Below are 18797 nucleotides of genomic sequence, written 5' to 3'. Positions count from 1 at the left end.
CAATGCGGGACCCTTCCAGGACGTCTTCAAAATACCGCTGTGGTGTGTGGTGCTCCTTGCCTTCAGGTGGCCCCTCGGTCACAAGCTTGACGGCATCCATCTTCGCCCACCACACCTTGACGCGGGCGAAGGCCATGCGCGCACCCTCGATGCAGGCCGACCTCTTGACGATGTCCAGTGGAGGGCAGGCACCTACCAACCGCTTCATGAGTCCGAAGTAGCTGCTGGGTAGGGCTTCAGCAGGCCACAACTGGATTACTAAATCCTTCATGGCCAGTTCGGCCACCCTATGCAGCTCCACCAGCTGTTTTAGCTAATCGGTGAAGGGCACAGGATGCTCTGGCGCAAGATATTGCAACCAGAACAATTTCTTTGTCGAGCTCCCTTCTTCGGCTTGGAAGAATTCCGTGGCATCGGACACACTGCGCGGCAGATATGCCCCTGGAGAACTCCGAATCCGGGTTAGTAGGAGATATTTCTTCTTCACATACTTGCTATGCATACTAAATGCCTTACCTGCTGTGATCTTCTTCACCTCCTGGATCTCCTGGAGGGCATCCTGGGCTTCAACCCGGGCTGCTTCCGTGCTTTGGCGAGCCTTTGAGAGTTCGGCCTCTCGAGCCGAAACATCTCCCTCCAAGGCCTCATACTTCTTCACAGCATCTTGGAGCTCATGCTGGACCTCGTTGACCCGGGCCTTGAGCTTCTTACGGGCGGCCTGCTCCTTGACAACCATCCCCTTGGCTTCGGCCAGGGCCTTCTTTAGGGCCTCGACCTTGGTCGTGACTTCTATACATATCATGACACTTCGGTCAATGCATATCATTTTACTTTTTTCGAATACATAACGGGTTATCACATACCTTGTTTTTCTTGGAGCTGCTTCCTCGCCTGGCCGAGCTCTTCTTCGGCCCGCTCCAGTTTCTGCTTTAGTCCGGAGACTTCGGCAGTGTGAGAAGTTGCGGCCAGCAGCGACGCCTACTTATTCACATTAGGCACAGTTTGGTTAGTTTCCTGTGAAATTTAATTGATCCTCTGTCTGGCTTTTCTTTCCAAACACCGGACAGTGTCTCAGGGGCTACTGTCTATGTGGGGATTTTCTCGGTTAAACGCCGCTTACCTCAAAACCTGTCAGTAGGTCACTGCAGGCTTTGGCCAGTCCATTTTTAACAGGCTGAACCTTCTCAATCACCGTATCCATAAGGATACGGTGTTCTTCCACAATGGAAGCGCCCCGTAGAGCTTCCAATAGATTGTCCGGCGCCTCTGGTTGGACAGAGGTTGCCGGTGGGACGGGCACGCCTCCTTCTCTTGAAGGAAGCTGCTTGTCGGACTCCGGGACCATATGGGTCTCCGGATCAGTGCTCATATGGGGGCCGAATGCAGCACGACCCCCATCGTTAGTCTCCATGGGGGTCTGTCCCCCCATGTGTCCGACGGCCGAGGTGTCTCCCTCCAGCGCCACCATGACGGGCTCCTGAACCTCTCCCTGGCCTAGGAAGGTCCTTTGGGAGAGCACCTCGTTGTCTCCATTGGCCTTGGGAGAGTAAGCGGCCGGCGGTGTCTCGCTGGCCATCTCCTTTGAGTCCAACGAGTCTCTTGATGAGGATCGTTGGGAGCTGTCGTGGGCCGGACTGCAATAACATGATTAAACCACATAAATATCATAAAATGGAAATGCCGGATAAATGGACGTGTATGAGTTCTTGGTACTCACGATGTAGCCAGGGGCTTGTTCCGGGGGCGTCGCTCCGGGCTGCTATCGACATCCCAGGTGGAACTGCCCACGAGAGGGCCTTTCCCCTTCTTGGGCACCTCCGCCTCCAGATATGTGGAGGCCTCCCTCTTCTTCCTCCCCCCATCAGGGGGAGATTCGCTTTCCTCCTCCTCATCATCGTCGTCTTCGGCGATGGAGGAGCGGGTCTTGTCTTCGGACGTCACGTCCGAAGTGCTCTTGCGGCGGGGGCCACTCCGGACCCCCTTGGCCCTCCCCTTGGCCTTCTTCTCTGACTCCTTATAGGGCGCCGACACCAGCATCTTCGCTAGACGTGGGATGACTGGTTCTTCAGGTAGCGCAGCCGGACACTGGATCCGCTTCGCCCTCTTCATCCATCCCTGAAGAAGCAATGATGATAAAAGTTTAGATATCCTCCTTAAAATAAACAAGTAGAGGATGCGTTAAAAAATTTACATCGCTGGCGGGGTGGTTAGTGTTGTGCCCGCGGTCCGAATCTATGGCTGGTGGTGTCTTGTTGCCCTTGAAGAGCAACTTCCAGGCATCTTCGTGAGTGGTTTCAAAGAGTCTCTTCAGGGTATGGTGCTTCTTCGGATCGAACTCTCATAAAGGGAGACTTCGGATTTGGCCCGGGAGAATCCGGCGAACTAGCATCACCTGGATTATGTCGACGAGCTTGATATCTTTGTCCACCATGCTTTGGACGCGCGTCTGCAGCGCTATCAGCTCATCTGATGAAGACCAATTCGGGCTCTTCTCGACCCAAGAGGTGAGTCGCATGGGAGCGCCGGAGTTGAATTCGGCAGCTGCGGCCCAGGTGGCGCCACGGGGTTCTGTGATGTAGAACCACGGTTTCTGCCATTCCTTGACAGTCTCCACGAAAGTGCCTTTTGGCTAGGAGACATTGGTCAGCTTGCTCACCATGGCGCCTCCGCACTCCGCGTGTTGGCCTTCCACCACCTTCGGCTTAACGTTGAAGACCTTGAGCCACAGCCCGAAATGGGGATGGATATGGAGGAAGGCCTCACACACGATGATGAACGCCGAGATGTTGAGGAAAGAGTTCGAGGATAGATAATGGAAGTCTATCCCATAATAGTACATCAGCCCGTGGACTGATACGTCTCCAACGTATCTATAATTTATGAAGTATTCATGCTATTATATTATCAACCTTGGATGTTTTATATGCACTTATATGCCATTTTATATGATTTTTGGGACTAACCTATTAACCTAGTGCCTAGTGCCAGTTTCTGCTTTTCCCATGTTTTTGAGTTTTACAGAAAAGGAATATCAAACGGAGTCCAATTGACGTGCCAATTTTTGACGATTTTTTATGGACCAAAAGAAGACCCCAGAGTAAAAGAGTTGGGCCAGGAGAGTCCCGGGGCGTCCACGAGGGTGGGGGGCGCGCCCACCCCCCGCCCACCCAGGCGCGTGGGCCTGCCTCGTGGACGCCTCGGGCACCTCCTTGACGTGAGACCGACGCCAAAAATTCCTATAAATATAGAAACCTCAGAAAATTAACCTAGATCGGGAGTTCCGCTGCCAGAAGCCTCCTTGGCCACCGAAAACCAATCTAGGCCCTCTCTGGCACCCTGCCGAAGGGGGCCATCATCACCGGAGGGCATGGAGGAGGATCCCGGAGGGGCCATCATCACCATGAAGGCCAAGGACCAGAGGGGGAGGCCATGGAGGAGGAAGAACAAGGGGGAGAACCTCTCCTCCTCTCTCTTGGTGGCACCGGAGTGCCATCGAGAGGGGAATCATCGCCGCGGTGATCGTCTTCATCATCATCACCATCATCATCTATTTTACGCGGTCCACTCTCCCACATCCCGCTGTAATCCCTACTTGAACATGGTGCTTTATGCCACATATTATGATCCAATGATGTGTTGTCATCCTATGATGTTTTGAGTAGATATCCTTTGTCTTTGGGTTGATTGATGATCTAGATTGGTATGAGTTGTGTGTTTTACTTTGGTGTTGTCCTATGGTGCCCTCCGTGTCACACAAGCGTGAGGGATTCCCGCTGTAGGGTGTTGCAATACATTCATGATTCTCTTATAGTGGGTTGGTGAGTGACTGAAACACAAACCCGAGTAAGGGGGTTGTTGCGTATGGGAATAAAGAGGACTTGATGCTTTAATGCTATGGTTGGGTTTTACCTTAATGATATTTAGTAGTTGCGGATGCTTGCTAGAGTTCCAATCATAAGTGCATATGATCCAAGTAGAGAAAGTATGTTAGCTTATGCCTCTCCCTCATATGAAACTGCAATAGTGATTACCGGTCTTGTTAACGATTGCCTTGGACAATTCCGCACACCGATCCACCATTATTCCACACTCGCTATTTATAATATTTAGTAATATATTCTAACTTCATGATAACAGCACCTACTTTTATATTTTAGCTCTCCGATATCATACAAAGTTATCCTCTTCATACCCACAACATAGTTTTATTTCTCATTGCTAGTTGGAAGCAAACATTCGGTGTACGTAGAGTCGTATCAGTGGCAGATAGGGCTTGAGAGAATATAGATCTTACCTTTAGCTCCTTGTGGGTTCGAAACTCCATACTTATCACTTTCACCTTTGGAAATTTCTATGATGATTCCTTGCACTTGGGGATTATCATGCTCTTTTCTGACGCCGTTACCGGGGAGCAATAGCGTGGGGTTGATATTCTCGTGTATGCTTGTTTTCTTTCTTCACTAAGTAGATTTTGTTTTTCCTTTTTGTTTCTGTTTAATTGTGGGTGAAACATACAAAAAAAATTAAAAGAATGAAAATACCAAAAAAATTTGCTTGCCTCTCATGCCTAAAAAGTTTTTGAAAAAAAGAAGTGATTGGAAAGTTATGCATTGAAGAAGTGAGGGTCGACCTTGAGCACTCGTGTTCATGCTCACGGAAACAATGTAGAATTTTTCATGTAAGTTTCTCTGTAAATAATTATCCCCTTATATATATATCAATTGTATTATAAAAATAATGTGCCAAGCCTTGGTTTTAGGATGATTAGATTGCTTGTTTACTATGTGCAGAACAAAAACAGAAACTTTGGCTGTAGCGCGTGATTTTACATTTTTTACTGGAAAGTCAAATGGGTATGAAAATGTTTGCACATTACTTATATACAAATTTTTAAAATTTTCAAATTTATTTCATAATTTTTGGAGTTACAGAAGTTTACTAAACCTTCAGATTACTACAGACTGTCCTGTTTTAGACAGATTCTGTTTTTCGTGTGTTGTTTGCTTATTTTGATGAATCTATGGGTAGTATCGGGGGGTATGAACCATGGTGAAGTTGGAATACAGTAGATATAGTTCTAATATGAAATTGTAATGAGTTTGTAACAGTACCTAAAGGTAGTGATTTGCTTTATTATATTAACAGATCTCACAAAGTTTTTGTTAAAGTTTTTTGTGGATGAAGTGTTCGAAGAACGAGGAGTTACCGATGTGAGAAGAATAAAGAGAGGCAAGAGCTCAAGCTTGGGGATGCCGAGGCACCCCAAGTAAATATTCTAAGGATACTAAAGCATATAAGCTTGGGGATGCCCCGGTTGGCATCCCATCTTTCTTCTTCAACAATTATCGGTATACCTCGGCTTTTGTTTTGTTCACATGATTTGTGTCCTTTGTGTTTTTCTTTTTCTTTAAGAACCATGCTAGTATGAGATGTCCCTTCATTGATTTATATAATTCTTAATGTGCTTCACTTATATCTTTTAAGTATGATCTTATAGAATTGCTCTTTGTGCTTCACTTAAATCTTTTGAGTATGGTTTTATAGAATACTTCGTGTGCTTCACTTATACATTTTGAGCTTGGACATTGGTTAGTTTATGTTAATTGTAGAATGCTACATGAACTTCACTTATATATTTTGGAGTATGAATAATACCATCATCTAAAGCGGGTTTGGAAGAGTGTCAACTTTAGGAACTAGTGATCCCGCCATTCCGAATGAGAAGAATTTTGCTTATGTGGAGAGTAGAAAAATTTATATGCTTGTAGATCGTGAAAAAGAATGCTTTATGTGATGGTTACGTTGTTGAATTCATTCATGGTGCTACTGAAAATTATTATGATGGAGGAATATATGCTTGTAGGAGTTGCAATAATACCAAGTTTTCCTCTCTATGTGCTTAAAGTTTTGAAGTTATACTTGTTTTGCCTTCCTATAATAGTTGATTCTTGTTCCCATAAATTGTGTGCTCACAAAATCCCTAGGCATAGGAATTGGGTTAGGTTTAAATTTTCTAGTCATATTCTTCCTGATGCTCTCTTTATGTTGCAATTCTTATCTTTTATGTGAGCATCATTGAAACCATCATGCCTAGCTAAAAGGCATTGAAGAAAAATGCTTGTTGGGAGACAAACCAATATTTACCCTTACTGTTGTTGTGTGTTTACATGAGTAATCGAATGTAGTAATCATGTTTTATAGCTTTTTTTTCAATAAAGTGCCAAGTAAGACCTTTGGGAAGACTTGGGTGAAAGTTAATGTGATCTTGCTGTAAAAAACAGAAACTTTGCGCTCACGAGATTAGCTGCCATTTTTTTACAAAAGAGTGCTTTGGTCCTGATTCTTTTTGAAGAACATTAATAGACAAATTCCTCACATACACCAATTTATTTCATAATTTTTTTGGTATCAGAATTATGGTTAGTGTTCAGATCATTACAGACTGTTCTGTTTCTGACAGATTCTGTTTTCATTGCATAGTTTGATTGTTTTCTAGTTTCTATGGCTTATATTTCTCAATATAAATTGTAGAAATGATATAGTAAAGTAGGCATTGTGTGAGAACAATTATGAACCTTGTATTTGACAGTACCAAAGTGAATGGTTTACTCTTTATCATACTAACCTATCTCACGAAGTTCCATTAAGTTTTGTGTGATTGAAGTTTTCAAGCTTTGGGTGAGATATCGATATGAGGAGAATAAGGAGAGGAAAGAACCTAAGTGTGGGTGTCAAAACTGGCGGATCTCGGGTAGGGGGTCCCGAACTGTGCGTCGAGGCCGGATGGTAACAGGAGACAAGGGACACGATGTTTTTACCCAGGTTCGGGCCCTCTCGATGGAGGTAATACACTACTCCTGCTTGATTATTATTGATGATATGGGTAGTACAAGAGTAGATCTACCACGAGATCGGAGAGGCTAAACCCTAGAAGCTAGCCTATGGTATGATTGTTTGTTTGATGAAGTTGTCTATCGACTAGCCTGGCCCTGGTTTATATAATGCACCAGAGGCCTAGGTTAACAAGAGTCCTAGCCGAATACGCCGGTGGGGAGAAGTCCTTGTCTTGATCGCCAAGTCTTGTGGAATATTCCTTGTATGCAGCAGCCGTCCGAACTGGCCCATGAGTATACGGCCACGGGGGTCCTCGGCCCAATCTATCAGATCGGGAGATGACGTGTTGAGTACCCCCTAGTCCAGGACACCGTCAGTAGCCCCCTGAACCGGTCTTCAAGTTAGGGACGCTCCTCGATTCTTCCGAACCGTTCTTCATCTTCGGTTGACGGTCTTGAAAACTGGTTCAACAAATCTTCTCATCTTCGATCTTGAGGATCGCCGAAATACATTCGGCGAGTTTACACGTCGGGTATCCGAGGAGCCCCTTTAAGTTTCCGGCCTTTGTTAATGCCTTGTTATTTTTACGCCACACCTCGGGTTTGAAGTTGTTCCTGGGAGGCAGTGTCCTCTTGCGTCCGAGCTCTAACGCCGGACTGCATTCGAGGTATCTTTCGTGGCCGAGCACCAATGCCGGACCGCTTCCGAGCTCCAACACCGGAATGTATCCGAGCTCCAACGCCGGACTATGTCCAAGCTCCAACGCCGGACAGTGTCCCAGCTCCAACGCCGGACCATATCCGAGGTGTTATATCACCTTGGTTCAAAAAAGTTGAAGGAGTTTAGCCGAGCTTAATGCCGGAAATGCCCTCTATGGAGCCAGCCACTAGCGCTCGAGCTTTATGCCGGACTGCTTTCGAGGTGGTGCACCACCCCGACTGTGGGCCGATTTTTTGTCAATATTTTTTATTATTGCAATTTATTCTCTGCCAAGATATATAGCCAGTAGCCCTCAAGGTGTGTATCGGTCTAAAACCCGAGATGCACATGAAGGATGACGTAAGACCGCTGATCCCAGTAGCCGCTGAGACTCAGGTTGATTTGGAAAATCGGCCAGAGGATCAAGTCCAAACTCGGCAGAATACTTCGGGACACTAAAAGCGGTGTGCTCAGTCCTCGAGACTCAGGTTGGGTGCGTCCGACCAACTTGAGGATCAAAATCTCCTCGGAAACTATATTGCACATAAAATTTTCTGCATTGGACAAGCAATGCAGTAGCCCCCGAGACACTGGTCGGGTGGCAACACCAGATCAGGGGATCGATGTGCCCCTTTAATATTTGTAAATAATAAGCCCGAAGCCCAGTAGCCCCCGAGCCTTAATGCGGGCACGGGTGGCCGAATTAAGGATCAATATCCATAGTAAAATCACAAATTATGTGTAATGACTCTATGTATCCAAGTACTTTACGTCATTAATGCTCAGATCCGCATTGTACAAAACTTTGTTGACCGACCATCGGCTTCCACCTCCTCGGCCAGTAGCCGAGGAGTGTTTGTCCTACTTTATAAAACCTTTATGAGGGCAAAGATTTACAACAAACAAGGCAATCTGGCCATACAGTTTTATAAACAAAGGTACGCAGAGAGTTATATTACTGTTTAACAGAAGAAATGTCTTCCAAAGAAAATAGTCCCGCTATCGGTTCCTTTCTTTGGGTTGTCATGCTAAGCATGATCATTAAACCTCAGCTCTAATGTAAGAGCAAAATATCGAGGATTTAGTTTGGGAGGCCAGTTAATAGCCCTCGGTAGTGTTCGGCGACAGTCGGGGTCAAGCCGTAAACACTTCGGCCAATGTTATGAACGGCCCGTCATTTAACATAGTCATCGGATCGCTGACCAGTTTACGCTTATTGTGATAGTCAGTTTTCGGCTTTCTCCACTGAGGTGCTTAACCATGTGAGCTGGAAGCACAATCGCAGTGGTTCTCCCTTTGCACGCCTAGCCGAGCAAAATGGAACGTAGGAAGCAAGTGCAGGAGCCGGGCAACCCAACTATTGACCGAAGACACAATTCGAAACCGATGCATATATAGCAATATCTGAGAATGTTTTTGCCGAATCCCTAAAGGTGTCCGGCGTTGCACTGCTAGACTAATGCTGGAAAAGCACAAATAGTTTAAAAGTGCCAAAAAGCTTGGAAAACCAAGAAACGTCAGTAAAAACATGACGTCCGAACAAGATCAAGTGTTCGGTGCCAATCCGAAAATTGGTCTTAGAAAAAAGAAGTGCTTCTGTCGTGCTTTAACATGATACATCCTGTCTCAAGACTTCGAGTGGGTCAGCCTACGGCTTCAACCTCCTATCCCGAGGGCGGATTACTTCTCATTAGGCCAGTTTAGCAAACTAAACTCTAGCGGCTTTGAGAGAGCAATTAGGCTCCCCGGCTAGTGACCGCACACTCGCGTCGAAAAAAGGAGTGATAAATAATAATAATAAAACTTTGCAACGACTAAGAAGAAGAACACTTATTATAAAACGGCTCAAATAAACTTAAGAGCCCCCAAGTGACTTGAGTAAAAGAATGATTCCATGTACCAAAGTACTTATATCATATCTATGTTCAACCGAACTTTAAACGCGTCTTAACCGACCGTCGGCTTCTCCCTCTTCGGTCAAGGACCGAAAAGTGTTATGTACTCCATCTGTCGAGAATATCGACGGTGTTTCCAATAACCAGGCAATCAGGCCATAAGGCTGTAACAGACAAAGCGCGCTCAGGGAACTTATGCTATATTACTGCAAAGTGTAAGAAGCATCTTCGAAGAAAATAGTACCCCCACCGATACCTTTCTTCGGCGCTCATTGTTATTATGAGACTTGTGCAATAGATTTTTTGTACTCATGAGTTCCGTTGTGTGCCGACCATCATTGAAAACAATAAGAGCGCTAGCTTTCGGCTTCACCCAGTCTGAGGTCTGGCTCGGGTGACCCGATCGTGACAATCGCAGAGGTGCTCCCTTTACTCCCTAGCCGAACAATCGGGAACGTAGGGGTAAACACAGGAGCGAGGCAACCCAGCTTGCAAATCTCTTAAGTCAATATGGTGCATATTGTGGCGTAATACACGAACAAGGAACGAAGCCGTACAAGTATAATCATATGCAAGAGGAAAAGCTTCATAAAGGAAGCCCCCAAGTTAATGGGGTATTTGAATTTATGCGTCACAAACAAACTTTGGACAAGAAAAAATTTTACAAGCAACTTTTTTCCAAAAAACTATAATTCTTGGTCGAACCGAACACAAGTTAGAAATTAAAGCTTTGAGCATGAAAGCGACTTAGCTGGTTAATGTGTTCGGTATTCATGACGCGGTCCGAGCTTGATGCGGGGCAAGGTTCCATCCCCCAAGCCGGTCCCGAGGTGGCGGAGCGGAGAGCTCGACACGCCGAAGTGGTGACATAGCACGGTCAATGCAGACCGGCAGAGTGACGCCGAAGTCCCCGGATCATTTTCTTGTGCACAAAAAATAGTGCAAACGGGAGATAATAGTAATAACGATAATTAAAAAAAATGTTGCATAATAAATAATTTATGCAAAGTGAGGAATAGAAGAAATATGGCCTGGCACCGAAGTCAATGTCGATGTAGGGCGTCGGCGTGATGTAGTAAAGGCGTGGCAAAGCCTGAATTCACAGGTCGGTCCGAGCTCCAGATGCGGCGTTCGCCGGACTATGTACGGAAACTGATCGAACCACCACGCGACCCCGTTAATACGGTCACCATTTGATAGACCTGATTTATTTGTTGTAGCAATCCGAAGGAAGATGGTTCCCAAAATTGGGACTCGCTCCGCACACCCATTGCCTGATGGGCGATAAAACGACGGCATGGCAATGCTGGTAAAGGTTGACTCGCCGAGGCAAAGCCCTCGGCCCAGCTAACGTGACGGAGCTGGTCGGCTAGTGACGCCGAAGCGTTCGATGTAGGTTGATGAAGAGATGGTGAAGCCCCCGGTCCAGCCGAGATGTCGAAGTAAGTGGGCGTGATGGACACCAGCTTGAAGAAGCAATAGTGCGGCCTTGTCGATGCAGGTCGTGACGTGGTCGATGCCGGCTTGATGAAGCGACCGTGCGGCGATGCCGGTATGCCGCTCCGTGTAATCCGTGGGGCGGCGATGTTGATGATGATTTATCCTTCGCGATGGCGAACTCTTGTTCGGCTTGCCGAGATGATGATCCGAAGAAATTGAGCTCGGCTCAATAAAGTGACAGCGTGTCTACCGCAGGTCGGCAGCCGTAGAGCAACGTTATCAGGCTGGTTTGACACCAGCGTGATGGTGAAGATCATATTGAAAAAGACTTCAAAATTAGCGGGACGCGTTTGGGAATAAAACACAATACCCCATACAAAACTTCCTTCAAAAAGGATGTCCGAAATCCCATTCATAAAAAAGATGAATTCAGGTTGGATTCGTTGTCGCGCAGAAAACAGATCCGAAAAGTGATGCATTAATCGGAAGGTTCCCGGAGTTTGGACGGTCGGATCAAGCTGAAACTTTGAGGGGTGGTAGAAATAGTAATTCCGCAGCCGATCAACGGTTGGATCTTTCAAAGGACGTCCGAGTTAGAAGCTGGACATCACACCCTAAACTCGTCCAGATTCCCGTCCAGATTTGACACGGCTCTGGTATATTATAGATTGCCGGAGATTCCTCCATCGGAACTCGACGAAATTTTGCATGGTCTTTGAAGACTCAATTCCGCACAATTCCACCAAAGGGATCGTCAAAGCGATGATCGAAGAGGTGGTGGCAGCGGATACAAGTTTGCTGTTTGGAAAAACAGCACGGTCGCTTGAGGGCAATGTTGACGTTGAGCCCCCGAGCTCCGTAGATGATTCCTCCATGATCTTGATAGAGATCGGAGTTGATGTTTGATGAAGGCCCTTGTCCGAACATGGTGATCCGAACACGGGGCGCAATTCTTGGTCGAACCAAGGTGACCAGTCGAGCTGGTGACGAAGATGCCGAAGTCGCAGTTGATCTGCAGGCGAGCCATCGATCCTTTTGTCGATCACACAGCGGAACCCTCAATGAAAGCACCAATGTCGGTGTCAAAACTGGCGGATCTCAGGTAGAGTGTCTCGAACTGTGCGTCGAGGCCGGATGGTAACAGGAGACAAGGGACACGATGTTTTTACCCAGGTTCGGGCCCTCTCAATGGAGGTAATACCCTACTCCTGCTTGATTAATATTGATGATATGGGTAGTACAAGAGTAGATCTACCACGAGATCAGAGAGGCTAAACCCTAGAAGCTAGCCTATGGTATGATTGTTTGTTTGATGAAGTTGTCTATCAACTAGCCTGGCCCTGGTTTATATAATGCACCAGAGGCCTAGGTTAACAAGAGTCCTAGCCGAATACGCCGGTGGGGAGAAGTCCTTGTCTTGATCGCCAAGTCTTGTGGAATATTCCTTGTATGCGGCAGCCGTCCGAACTGGCCCATGAGTATACGGCCACGGGGGTCCTCGGCCCAATCTATCAGATCGGGAGATGACGTGTTGAGTACCCCCTAGTCCAGGACACCGTCACTAAGCTTGGGGATGCCCGAGGCACCCCAAGGTAATATTCAAGGAAGACTCAAGCGCCTAAGCTTGGGTATGCCCCGGAAGGCATCCCCTCTTTCGTCTTCAAAACTATCGGTATACCTTACTCGAAGCTATATTTTTATTCGTCACATGATATGTGTTTTGCTTGGAGCGTATTTTCAATTTTACTTTCCATCTGAATAAAATCATTGGATCTGAATTATTAAATGAAAAAGAATCCTCCCATGGCTAGTTAATTATTTGACTACTCAGTGTCCTTCACTATTATCTTTTGGAGTAGTTTGTCATTTACTTACGTGCTTCATGTATATCCTACGAGTAAATGGTTGAATAATTAAATACCATAAATCTGAATTTATATATGTTTCATATGCTTATACCATGGGAGTAATGACTTCACATAGAATAAGTATAGGTAGTAAACTTATTGAAAGTTAGCAAACGTAGAATTGGTCACTTGAACAATTCATGAAAGAATATTGAAGGAAGAGAGATTTCACATATAAATATACTATCTTGGACATCTTTTGTAATTGTGAGCACTCATTAAAATATGACATGCTAAAAGGTTGATGTCAGACAAGGAAGACAACGTAATGGGTTATGTTTTCTTATAACCGAAATAAAGTATATTGTCTTGGATCATCCAACATGTTGAGCTTGCTCTTCCCACTCATGCTAGCCAAATTCTTTGCACCAAGTAGAGATACTACTTGTGCTTCCAAACATTCCTTAAACCAGTTTTGCCATGAGATTCCACTATACCTACCTATGGATTGAGTAAGATCATTCAAGTAAGTTGTCATCGGTGCATGTAATAAAAATTGCCCTCTAAATATGTATGATCTATTAATGTGGAGAAAATAAGCTTTATACGATCTTGTGATGTGGAAGAAATAAAAGCGACGGACTGCATAATAAAGGTCCATATCACAAGTGGCAATATAAAGTGTCGTTCTTTTGCATTAAGATTTCGTGCATCCAACCATAAAAGCGCATGAAAACCTTTGCTTCCCTCTGCGAAGGGCCTATCTTTTACTTTTATCTTCTACCTTATGCAAGAGTCATGGTGATCTTCACCCTTCCTTTTTACATTTTATCCTTTGGCAAGCACATTGTGTTGGAAGGATCCTGATATATATATCCAATTGGATGTAAGTTATCATGAACTATTATTGTTGACATTACCCTTGAGTAAAAGGTTGGGAGGCGAATCTATAAGCCCCTATCTTTCTCTATGTCCGTTTAAAACTTTGAACCCATAAATATCACGTAAGTGTTAGCAATTGTGAAAGATTAAATGATAGTTGAGTATGTGGAGTTTGCTAAATCAAAGCTCTGACATAGACCCTTCCTGAAAATAAAATGAATTGCAATTGTTTATTGACTGAGAATATAGTTTGTTAGTTTCAAGAAAGTTTGTGATCTATACTTTAACATGTGAATAGCTTGTTACTTGATCATGAAAAGTTTTATGAAGATGAGCTACTGTTATGATATATAATGATGCTAGAAAAAGTGATTAGAAGTATCATTGATGAAACTTATGCACTTGCTAGCATTCACACTTCATAAATTATTTCTTTTATCATTTACCTACTTGAGGACGAGCATGAATTAAGCTTGGGGATGTTGATACGTCTTCAACGTATCTATAATTTATGAAGTATTCATGCTATTATATTATCAACCTTGGATGTTTTATATGCATTTATATGCTATTTTATATAATTTTTGGGACTAACCTATTAACCTAGTGCCCAGTGCCAGTTTTTGTTTTTTTCCTTGTTTTTGAGTTTTACAGAAAAGGAATATCAAACGGAGTCCAATTGACGTGCCAATTTTTGACGATTTTTTATGGACCAAAAGAAGACCCTGGAGTAAAAGAGTTGGGCCAGGAAAGTCCCGGGGCGTCCACGAGGGTGGGGGCGCCCCCCAGGCACGTGGGCCTACCTCGTGGATGCCTCAGGCACCTCCTTAACGTGAGACCAACGCAAAAATTCCTATAAATACAGAAACCTCAGAAAATTAACCTAGATCGGGAGTTCCGCCGCCAGAAGCCCCCGTGGCCACCGAAAACCAATCTAGGACCTCTCTGGCACCCTACCAGAGGGGGCCATCATCACCGGAGGGCATGGAGGAGGATCCCGGAGGGGCCATCATCACCATAAAGGCCAAGGACCAGAGGGGGAGGCCAGGGAGGAGGAAGCAGAAGGGGGATAACCTCTCCTCCTCTCTCTTGGTGGCACCGAAGTGCCATCGAGAGGGGAATCATCGTCGCGGTGATCGTCTTCATCAACATCACCATACTCATCTCTTTTACGTGGTCCACTCTCCCGCACCCCGCTGTAATCCCTACTTGAACATGGTGCTTTATGCCACATATTATGATCCAATGATGTGTTGCCATCCTACGATGTTTTGTGTAGATATCCTTTGTCTTTGGGTTGATTGATGATCTAGATTGGTATGAGTTGTATGTTTTACTTTGGTGCTGTCCTATGGTGCCCTCCGTATCGCGCAAGCGTGAGGGATTCCCGCTATAGGGTGTTGCAATACGTTCATGATTCGCTTATAGTGGGTTGGTGAGTAACTGACAAACAAACCCGAGTAAGGGGGTTGTTGCGTATAGGAATAAGGAGGACTTGATGCTTTAATGCTATGGTTGGGTTTTACCATAATGATCTTTAGTAGTTGCGGATGCTTGCTAGAGTTCCAATCATAAGTGCATATGATCCAAGTAGAGAAAGTATGTTAGCTTATGCCTCTCCCTCATATGAAACTTCAATAGTGATTACTGGTCTTGTTAACGATTGCCTAGGACAATTCCGCACACCGATACACCATTATTCCACACTCGCTATTTATAATATTTAGTAATATATTCTAACTTCATGATAACAACACCTACTTTTATATTTTAGCTCTCCGATACCATACAAAGTTATCCTCTTCATACCCATAACATATTTTTATTTCTCATTGCTAGTTGGAAGCAAACGTTCGGTGTATGTAGAGTCGTATCAGTGGCAGATAGGGCTTGAGAGAATATTGATCTTACCTTTAGCTCCTTGTGGGTTCGACACTCCATACTTATCACTTCCACCTTTGGAAATTGCTACGATGATTCCTTGCACTTGGGGATTATCATGGACGAAAGGGTGGAGTGGAAACCCTAGCCCGCGGAGGAAATGAGGGATTAATACCAACCTCTCATTGGGCTTCGGTGTGGGGATGACTTGCCCCTGGGCTGGAAGATGGTGGGCGATTTCCTTCACCAGTCACCCCTCTGCCCGAAGCTCAGTAATGCCCTTCTCCTTGACGGAGGAGACCATCCACTTGCCTTAACCTCTGGATCCGGACATGGTTGAGTGCTTGCTCGAGTGGAAAGAAGATGAGAACTTGGGCGCTGGAGCTCAAGAGTGGAAGGGCAGAGGAAGAGAGAAGGTGTGGGAGAAGAAGGGGGAATCCTAATCCCCTTATAAAAGTAGTGAATATCGAACGCCTCCCAACTCGCCCTAAATCTCGCCTATTCCCAAGGGCTGTGTAAATGTCACGGTTGGGTTACCCATGCCCGCATTGTTGAAAATCCCAAAATAAGGGGACACAATCTCTGCTTTGACAAGACGTGCCAATGGAAACCGCATCTTGAAGCGGCGAACGGCGGACAAAAATGGTTCGATATAATGACAGGACAGACGTGATGTCATCTTACAAAAAGTTGTCAGTAGATGGGGTTCATGAAATATTATACTCTCCACGGCTGTGTGTGTAGTACTTTTGTTGCAGATCCGGATATGTTCGTTTCATCCGAAGGTTATCTTGGAGTATTTGAAAAGGGGAACCCACCTTGCAATGCCGAAGACAATCTGCGCGCTGGACATATCGTCATCGAAGCCTGGTTTAGGGGCTGCTGAGGGAGTCCTGGACTAAGGGGTCTTTGGGTGTCCGATCTATTGGATATGGGCCGGACTGATGGGCCATAAGGATACAAAGACCGAAGACTCTACCCGTGTCTGGATAGGACTCTCCTTGGCGTGGAAGGCAAGCTTGGTGACCAACTATGAAGATTCCTTTCTCTGTAACCGACCTTGTGTAACCCTAGATCCCTCCCGTGTCTATATAAACCAGAGGGCTAGGTCCGTAGATAGGTCGAATCCTGAATAATCATAGCCAGGTTAGACTCTTAGGGTTTAGCCATTACGATCTCGTGGTAGATCAACTCTTGTAATATTCATATTCATCAAGAGCAATCAATCAGGACGTAGGGTATTACCTCCATAGAGAGGGCCCAAACCTGGGTAAAACATTGTGTCCCCCGTCTCCTGTTACCATCGATGCTAGACGCACAGTTCGGGACCCCCTACCAGAGATCCGCCGGTTTTGACACCGACAAACATCACTATGTTGATCATATCTACTATATGATTCACGCTCGACCTTTCGGTCTCAGTATTCCGAGGCCATATCTGCATAAGCTAGGCTTGTCAAGTTTAAGCCGAGTATTCTGTGTGTGCAAAACTGGCTTGCACCCGTTGTATGTGAACGTAGAGCTTATCACACCCGATCATCACGTGGTGTCTCAGCACGAAGAACTGTCACAATGGTGCAAACTCAGGGAGAACACTTATACCTTGAAATTTAGTGAGGGATCATCTCATAATGCTACTAACGTACTAAGCAAAATAAGATGCATAAAAGATAAACATCACATGCAATCAAAATATGTGACATGATATGGCCATCATCATCTTGTGCCTTTGATCTCCATCTCCAAAGTACCATCATGATCTCCATCATCACCGGCATGACACCATGATCTTCATCATCTTGATTTCTATCAATGTGTCGTCACATGGTCATCTCACCAACTATTGCTTTTGCAACTACTGCTATCGTATAGCGATAAAGTAAAGCAATTATATGGCGCTTGCATCTTATGCAATAAAGACACAACCATAATGCTCCTGCCAGTTGCCGATAACTTCAACAAAACATGATCATCTCATACAACAAATTATATCTCATCACATCTTGACCATATCACATCACAACATGCCCCACAAAAACAAGTTAGACGTCCTCTACTTTGTTGTTGCAAGTTTTACGTGGCTGCTACGGGCTGAGCAAGAACCGTTCTTACCTACACATCAAAACCACAACGATTTTTCGTCAAGTGTGCTGTTTTAACCTTTAACAAGGACCGGGCGTAGTCACACTCGATTCAACTAAAGTTGGAGAAACTGACACGCGCCAGCCACCTGTGTGCGAAACACGTCGATAGAACCAGTCTCGCGTAAGCGTACACGTAATGTCGGTCCGGGCCGCTTCATCCAACAATACTGCCAAATAAAAGTATGACATGCTGGTAAGCAATATGACTATTATCGCCCACAACTCTTTGTGTTCTACTCATGCAAATAACATCTACACATAAACCTGGCTCTGATACCACTATTGGGGAACGCAGTAATTTAAAAAATTTCCTATGCACACGCAAGATCCATTTAGGTGATGCATAGCAATGAGAGGGGAGAGTGTTGTCCACGTACCCTCGTAGACCATAAGCGGAAGCATTATGACAACACGGTTGATGTAGTGGTATGTCTTCACAATCCGATCGATCCTAGCACCGAAGATATGACACCTCCGTGATCTGCACACATTCAGCTCGGTGACGTCCCACGAACTCTAGATCCTGCTAACGTCGAGGGAGCGTCAGCACGACGGCGTGGTGATGGTGATGATAAAGCTACCGGCGTAGGGCTTCACCTAAGCACTACAACGATATGACCGAGTTGGAAATCTGTGGAGGGGGCACCGCACATGGCTAAAACAATCAACTTGTGTGTCTATGGGGTGCCCCTCCCCCGTATATAAAGGAGTGGAGGAGTGGAGGGCCGGCCCTCTCTATGGCGCGCCCCAAGGGGGGTTCCTACTCCTAGTAGGAGTAGGTTTCCCCCTTTCCCTAGTTGGAGTAGGAGAAGAACGAAGGGGAAGAGGGAGAGAAGGAAAGAGGGGGGCGCCGCCCCCTCCCTAGTCCAATTCGAACCAGCCCATGGGGGGCGCAGCCATGCCTTGAGGCCCTTCTCTCCTTTCCCGTATGGACCATTAAGGCCCATTACTTCCCCGGTGAATTCCCGTAACTCTCCGGTACTCTGAAAAATACCCGAATCACTCGGAACCTTTCCGATGTCCGAATATAGCCTTCCAATATATCGATCTTTACGTCTCGACCATTTCGAGACTTCTCGTCATGTCCGTGATCTCATCCGGGACTCCGAACAACCTTCGGTAGATCAAATCACATAACTCATAATACAAATCGTCATCGAACATTAAGCGTGCGG

The sequence above is a fragment of the Triticum urartu genome, chromosome 2, assembly GCF_003073215.2.
Source record: "Triticum urartu cultivar G1812 chromosome 2, Tu2.1, whole genome shotgun sequence".
NCBI lineage: Eukaryota > Viridiplantae > Streptophyta > Magnoliopsida > Poales > Poaceae > Triticum > Triticum urartu.
Note: the sequence above shows the minus strand (reverse complement) of the source record.